General features: G+C 43.2%; 1 protein-coding gene across 1 annotated transcript in view; it reads right to left on the reverse strand.

The window, feature by feature from the left end:
• The window catches only part of LOC135903541 (uncharacterized), a 267,224-nt gene that overhangs the window by 143,244 nt on the left and 115,875 nt on the right, over positions 1-8,105 (reverse strand). The window lies entirely within an intron of this gene.

An 8,105-nucleotide genomic window follows, 5' to 3' on the forward strand; every position in this document is an offset into this window, starting at 1 on the left:
CGTCACTATGAGACTTCCGTCGCGAAGTCATGGCAATTCACGTTATTTCATGTCACATTATATTGTAAACCTACTTGTCGACCTAGTATTTTCGCAAGAGATCGCACCCAACGTGATCACGGCAGGTCGGATGTTTTGATGCGTCCATCTACACATTTTACCAGTTTTAAATTATTACAGCATTGAATCGGCATTTATCAAAAAATTATCAACACATACGATACCGTGTTACAAGCACTCATCATTCAACCACATATGAGAGCCATATATACCATAATTAACCTTACATATCCATAAAGGAGAACATAGTTGAACCCTCTACACAAAATTATTTGTTTATAGCATTTCGAAGTACCATCTTGAAGGTAGAGAAAAAGTTCCTTTTAAAGGCTCCAAAGGTGTTTTCTAGCAACCTTAAGAGTAATATATGAACTCCTATAGCTCTCACTTTAAGCAAGCTATATCAAGCCTAACAGCAGATTCAGAACGATCCCATGCAGTGTGATTGAGGATGTACAGTCCATTCAGTTATTCCCTTTGCTATCATCCTGAAATTCCTACCATGACAAATAAACGCAGAAGTTACTTTCGTAATGGAGAGCGGTTGGTATGCGTGGACACTCTACTCCATAATTCTGCTCTTATTTTAGTCTGCAAAGACACAGCCTACCTCTAGGGCTCCTGCAGTCCACCCACAAGAAAAATAACTGCTCCTATGTCCGCAATGTAATCAAACCACAGGCTGTACCATGTCCTCAGCAGTACGACTTGTAATTGCTTCATGGAATTTTAACCATTATAAATGGCACTGGTGTTAATGCAACAGTTTTCTTAGCTTGTATGCTTCGTGTGGTGGTGTATCTTCTGCGCGTTGTGTGTCTGTGACGTACACTGTCCGTATAACTTCATGTGTCATCGAGACTCTTCCTACTATTCTAGACAAACCGCTCAAGTATTCCTTAAAGAGCTTCACTCTGTCTTTTCTCTTGCTCCTTGATTGCGAAATTTTTATGCTTTCTTTTGTGTTCGTTTCTTTTTACACTTTCATATTCGTAAGAAATGGAGCGCACGTTTAAATTACGCCATTTTTGACTCGAAGCAAATGTTTCTTCCCAGCTGCTGTTCTTTAGCACGTTCGTTCAATATTCTGGAATGAAAAAAAAATGCGCCTGCAAATATTTAAACCAGTTTTTTCCACCTCCACCAGCAAAATATGCGCGAGTAATGTTCACCTACATCTAGATGTTACAAGCGCTTATTCGAACAGAAAAAAAAGACAAGTTAAAGCCAATTGCAGACATTTTTTAACATTCCACTCAAGGACTTTTCTCAGGCAGTAAGCCACTCCACGTGATCCCTTACAAAGCTGAAGTAAGGTAAGCCAATGGTATACTTCCTTCTAGACGGGGGAAGGTAGAGGAAGCGAGGGTATAAGAAGAGGCGAGGGAGGGCAGCTTCGCTCCCTTACGGTGCTGTCGCCCGGCTGACTGGCATACCGAGTCGCGAGCCCCTTGGCAGGCTCAGGCGCCCTTGAGGAGAAGGCGATGACATAATTTCCAAAGCCGGTCGGTTGTGCAAGAGAAGTGGCAGCCTCGGCCCTTCTCCTCACCGCACATGTCGGTCTGCCTAACGCCTAGAGAAAAGCGAAAGACAAATCGACGAAAAAAAAAAAAAGATTGCTGTTGTTGAACGCGGTTAAACGATGTTTGTCGAGCGATTGCGCGGTTTCGCTTGCCTTGGGAAAGGGCGAGACTGTTGATTTGCAGAGACGTAGCTTTTTTTTTCTTTTCTTTTTTCTTTGTAGCAGATACTACCACATCTACAATTGCACCACAACATACAGACGCTGCTCAGCGCCGTCGGCGCGAACGTGCAGTGAACGTGGATGCTGCCAGCGCCTCTGGTGGTGGCGGCACGAAAGGCTTACCTTGAACCGCTGTTCGTTTTCACTCCACAACGCATTAGGCAGGCTAAGTCCCAGTTTTACCTTGGCTGAGCTTGAAGGTCAGATTTACGCAACCAGGCAATTTTTCGCTGGTACTTTGAGTAGTAGAGCTATCGCTCTAAAAAGGAGGATGCGCAGTGTATACGGCCGTCGTTTCGTCAGCAAACCATATCATAAGTGTTTCTCAATTAGCCCTGCTTGTTTTCATGTACGAAATCTTAGTTCGTTTGAATGCTATCACGACCAACTTCGAGGCCTGCTCAGCGAAACCATTAGAGAGATGCATTGTCACTGCCTATCCTGCCACAAATGTATCCGGAAGTGTGGTGCTGTTTGTACTGCAAGCAAGGTTTTGTTAGGAAAGGCGCTGGCCAGCAGTGCCCGCATTGATACTTCTGAAGATCGGCATTTTCGTTCCCTCAACGTCAGCGGGGATGAACGGCGACAAGCTTACCCTTGCCACGTAGAGAGCTTGCAAAGATGTACTAGTCAAAGTTTTACACCGACATTGAAATGCTGATTGCGTCGTATACTCCTTATCAGTAGTTAAGCCAGCACGCCATGAGCGACACGATTTACCAATATGCCCTACTGTGCGATTCCTGTAACATAAGCCTAGCACTCAAAACGTTTGCGCATGTGAGTAGCCGTGTGCCATTCAAATTTTGAGGTTCTATGCAGTGGTCTACACGTAGAACAAATCGTTTACGTATAGTCACCGGCCTACGTGAACCATTTGACATGTCTCGTAGAGCCTGCAGTACCTTTGAGCTTCTGAAAAAGACCATGCATTGGAAACTCAATCGTCGGTCAACTAGGACATCTAGCTAGTGTGTACGACAAACCCTGATTATGCAGTAACGATGGAGTTACTGCATAATCTGCAAGGATTTAGGCAGGGTGAATGCATGCCTACGCGCTTAAAGCTACGCAATATGGCGCGTTTTAGATTTTATAGAAATGAGAGCGTAAATATACCACCTATGCCATACGGAAAAATGCAAGCGGGACAAAAATAAACACTAAACTTGCGCGGTGACTTAAAATGTACGGTGCTATATTGTTGCACTTACTAATGTCTGTAAGCTGTAGCTAAATAAGGTCTCGCAGCTAACATTAGCCAACTATTCGATGGTTCACAGATTTAGAAAACACGGTGCTACATGCCGGTCATCAGACTTCTGACAACCGAACACCGTAGGTCCTATAATTGTATCTTGCACTATGTTTTAATGCGACAGCGTTAAGGAGCCCGTGTCGCAGAAAGTGCGGCGTCAGAAGCCGCATCGGCAAAATATTTTCGAACCCCGCATACCCAGGCCGTTCACGTGACGCAAGTAATTCACTGAACTAATTGAATTTCTTAAGCTAAAATATGTGGAAAGGTCGTAAATTCTGACTTACACACAAACTACAGACATGATAGCTCTCGGATTGTAATTTGAGTTCACGAGAAGACATAATTCTGTTGCGCGAAAACTCAAACAAACCCATTTTCCAGCGTTTCGACAATGCTCAGACCGGAGACGGCGTGCGCCATTGGCGCACACCGGTGCGTAAATATTTGAGCGTGCACGAAGCAGTGCGCCTGCGTCCTTGAGAAACTTCCAGATGACGCTCGCCTCCGCCGCATTGCGGCCCCTGCAAGAGGCCACGTTTCGACCAGAAAGCCCGACTTCGTGCATAGCGTTCGCCGCGAGCGTTTCCAAGTAAACATTACGCTTACATACGCTGCAGTTGCCGGGAGGCGAGAGAAGCAGTCGGGGATCTTTGAATGCTATCGCGTTCCACTCTCAAAGGCGAAGCTTAAGCGTCCTCCAACTTTTTTGTTTTTAAATCCTTGTTTTACAGTGAAGCTGTCTATGGCTAGGATCTGGGAAAAGAATGTGTTCGAGATGGCGACAAAAACAAATAATCCTCTGGGCCGACCCTGATAGTGCAGAAAGGGTCCAAGCTCAATAGCCCATACTCCTGTGGGCTCGATGCGTGTCGAGAGAGAGAGATAGAAGAAAGGGGAAAGGCAGGGAGGTTAACCAGAGCGGAAGATTCGGTTTGCTACCCTACGCGGGGGAAAGAGGGGAGGGGGAGGTAAAGTGATAACAAAGTAGAGTTAAAGAAAGAAAGGAGCACAGACATACAATCACAGTTGGTCACTGTCGCCGCACACTGTCACCACACAGCACAGTAGCACTTGCAGCATTATGAACATCTCTTCATGCCACAGCGTGTCGAAAGGTCCGTGTATATGTACGAGATAAAAAAAATAAAAAGTACCAAGTAAAGAAAGAAAAAGAAAAGAGGACAACAAAAAAATTAAGAAAATTGAAAAAACATATGAAATATAGATGAAAATAGAAACAAATAAAAGATACGAAACAAACAAAGAAGTTATGATGCTGACAAAACAACGCATTGGATCGACGAATGCTGTTCACCAAACGGTAATCTATGACGATACGTATGGAAACGTAAGTGTATATGTATAAAGTAAAAAAAAAGGAATACTGAAGAAGAAAAAGAGAAAGAATGGAAACAAAGAAAATTTTAAAATAAGAACAATATAATACAAAGAGAAATAAAAAAGACGAAACAAACAACCAATTTACATGTTAGCGCCTTTATTCAACCTATATAGCAGAACCACCACATAGAACTTAATATAGCTATTGAGCAATACAGCTTCGCTGGTCTTGGATCTTCACATAGTGAAAGGGCTCTGAATTTTTTGTTGAACAGCTTGGCTACCGTTAGCTGAGACAGACGGTGGAAGTCCCTACCCAAGACCGTTCATGGGAATGCCGCAAGCCCATACTAACACGTAGGCGCGCAGAACGGTTGATATCCGGGCGAGTTGGTACATAGTTGAAGGGAAAAAACCATTCACAAGCGACAAAGTACAAGAAGAGGTGTTCACAGAACAACTACTGGACTATCAACTGAGCTTTACTAGAAATGACATGGCCAGCAGAGCATGCGCAACAGCAGCACTTGATAGTCCAGTCGTTGCGCGGTGAACATCTCTTCTTGTCCTTTGTCGCTTGTGACTGGTTTTTTTCCTTCAACTATGTAAGCGCAAACAGGCCTTTTCCTTTCCTCTGACTTGACCACGTCTCATTTTAATACGCAGATTGAACGCACTGCTCTACCAATACTTAAATAATAGTATTTCGCAAAGAAACTTGCGCTCTTGATTTAACACAGTGACTGTAGTATAGCACCCAAAGAGCTTTTTACCCATTCTCTAAGTGTCCGTCCGCTGAAATATCTTACGGCAGGTTTGATGCCTTCAGGTAGCAAACAAGGGTTTGTACTGTGGAAGAGTCGACATTTGGGTGCGTTGGTACTGGTTGATCATCTCGAAGAAGCACCACAAGACGACAAAGATAAAAGGGGGGAAACACACAGGACGGCGCTGCCCTGTCTGTTTCCTGCCTTTTGTCTTTGTCGTCTTGCGCTGCCCCTTCAAGATCTTAAAGCGAGGGTTTATTGGCCAGCTGTCTGCTCCTGAAAGTTCACGTATGACGATAAAAAGGGTGTGCCCCATCCGCCGCAATGACCCTGTGTGGCGCGGACTTGCATTTGCAGGGTCAGATCTTGCAGACGTTCGTAAATATCTAAGAGTGTGGTGGTGCGAACAGCTGTCGCCTTAGATCTGTCATTAAGACCATCGCGCGTGAAAGGCGCACGATGTGGACGCGGCTCCCACCGACGGCATGTTGTTTTTTCTCCTCATTTATTTCTCATTACCTTATCATTGTTGCGTTTCAGTTAACACAACAAACAATTTTCCGTATGCTTTGCTTGGTTTTACCATCTGTTGGCGTCATATGGTTGTGACTAACAAACAATCGGCGCCGTTGTCCCCCCCCCCCTCCCTTCTTATCGGCTTCTCTTTAGAATGATGTTCATCAATGAAGTTTTATGCCCTAAGAATATTGCCTCGCTCTTGCGTTGCTGCCTTAAGAGTTGAATGACTACATGGTAAAGGTTGATTATTAATTTTTACTAGATATACTTGTGGTATATGGGCGAGTATCACAGTAGATTCACAGATTAGAGAAATGCAAAAGGGTAGAATTTCAGCACTTTAGATTATTTTTTGCGTCCAAGGAGAATTAGTGATGGCGTCGCAATCCACAAAATAGAATTCCGATTGAGGGGTTTTGTTTCACCACATGATTCTGTAAAGCTCAAATCACATCATTAGAAAAGGTTCGCTCCATACTTCAAGGGAATAAATATTCATTTTCTTTTAACGAAATCAAGACTCGCCTGTGTTCTTTGTACAAATCAATATTCGTGTATGGTACTCCCGTTTGGGGCACTGGTTGCAGTCAATCTTCAATCCGGTTGTACTTTTCCTCGTATGCGATCTAGTTCAGTCACTTCAATCATCACAATAATTTCGAAGTGTTTCAAGTTAATTCAACTTAATAACAGGAGCCTAAACAGCATAAGCGCCTTCTGGAGCATTCGAACAATGACCAATGAAGGGATCGTTCGGACTAAAGGATGTGAAATTAAAAAGCACGTTCACTGTTGCAAGAACGGTCAAAGGGAAGCAAGCGGTATATGGTCTGAAATAAACGCAAGCACATTCAACATCTGTGTTTCGCTGAGCCATAGTGAAAAGCGAATCGGTTCGAATTACATTCTTTTCCAACAGTTATTCATCTCGTGTCTTCCGTTCTTTCTAGCGCCTGCATATTCGTATTCTGAGACTCACATACGCATCTGCGCATTTTTCAAAACGATATTCTCACTACGGCAGGACGACAGACTAATGGCTCCTCCACAGTGCCTAAGCGAAGGCACGCAAAGCTTCAACACGCCGCAAACTACCACGCACGCACGCTCGCTCGTGAAAGCCGTCCTTGTGTTTGTTCCAATTATGGCGAACAACATTTGAGATAGTCTACGTTGACAGTCGAGAAAACAGCTTCGAGCGCTAGCAATCAAAGGCATGTCGAAGATGTCTGCGACATGATGCCACCGGCACGGGCAATGAACAGCTAAGAACAAGACATGTGATCGCTATATTGAGAAATTTGTACAGCGAAGCTGTATATGGCTAGGATTTCATCCATTTAAAGTGTTCGTGCGTCAATATAAAAAAATATGTGCGCGTGGGCTGATCCCGGAGACGTGCGATACCGGGCCTACCCGCAGCGGAGGTGAAGCACGCCTGAAGCACTCCGCCCCTAATAATAATAATAATAATAATAATAATAATAATAATAATAATAATAATAATAATAATAATAATAATAATAATAATAATAATAATAATAATAATAATAATAATAATAATAATAATAATAATAATAATAATAATAAACAAAATAAATCAGGAGGCATTGCCATATGCGCAATGGACAAAATGTATATATAACAATACACTCTTCAGTCGCAAGAGAACAATGCCACCGACTGTGGAAATGTCCGTGCCGTACAAACGAAAGACGTAATTGTGATATCGACTGTGTATATATATCTCCAGGCACACCTAAGTGCGATATGACCACGCACTTTGCGTGGTTTAGCCGTAATGACACTGCCCCTGTGATCATCGTTTGACACTTAAATATGGACATATCAAAACCAGACAAAAAATGGTTCCCTGAGTTTGTACCAGGAGAATTTAGTTTGAAGTGTCACGCCACTTCAAGTCAAACTACTCACCAAAGTCGTGTATAAGATTTGACTTCGGCCAAATATCTGTATAAAGTTGTAACCGAACCAATCAGTGTATATCACAGTAATCACAAAGCTATCGTCACCGCCATTACCAAATGACGAAAATAAATACAAGTGCCCTTGTCTAACCCTCTGTGGTGGGCTACAGTTTCGCTGGTCATCCACCTTTACATAGAGGAATAGCTCCTCAATTTTTATTCTGGTTTGCTAATGTACGAAAAACACACCGTAGCTTACATTAAGCGCACAAGAAAGCATGATTTGGTTTTGTTCAGCATACATGACATTTTCTTAGAGTTTCGAAGTATTTTGCTCAGCCGTCATCTTGCTTCTACAGCAAAGTAGCCGGCATTATTTTTTTTTTTACTTCGATGAGGCACGTGTGTCCAAGTGTTTAAGTGACCTGTGTTGTGTGTGCCAAAAGGAAAGAGCCACTGCAGCTCACATCCTTTGGGACTGTGCT

This window comes from Dermacentor albipictus, chromosome 1 (assembly GCF_038994185.2).
Source record: "Dermacentor albipictus isolate Rhodes 1998 colony chromosome 1, USDA_Dalb.pri_finalv2, whole genome shotgun sequence".
Lineage (NCBI taxonomy): Eukaryota > Metazoa > Arthropoda > Arachnida > Ixodida > Ixodidae > Dermacentor > Dermacentor albipictus.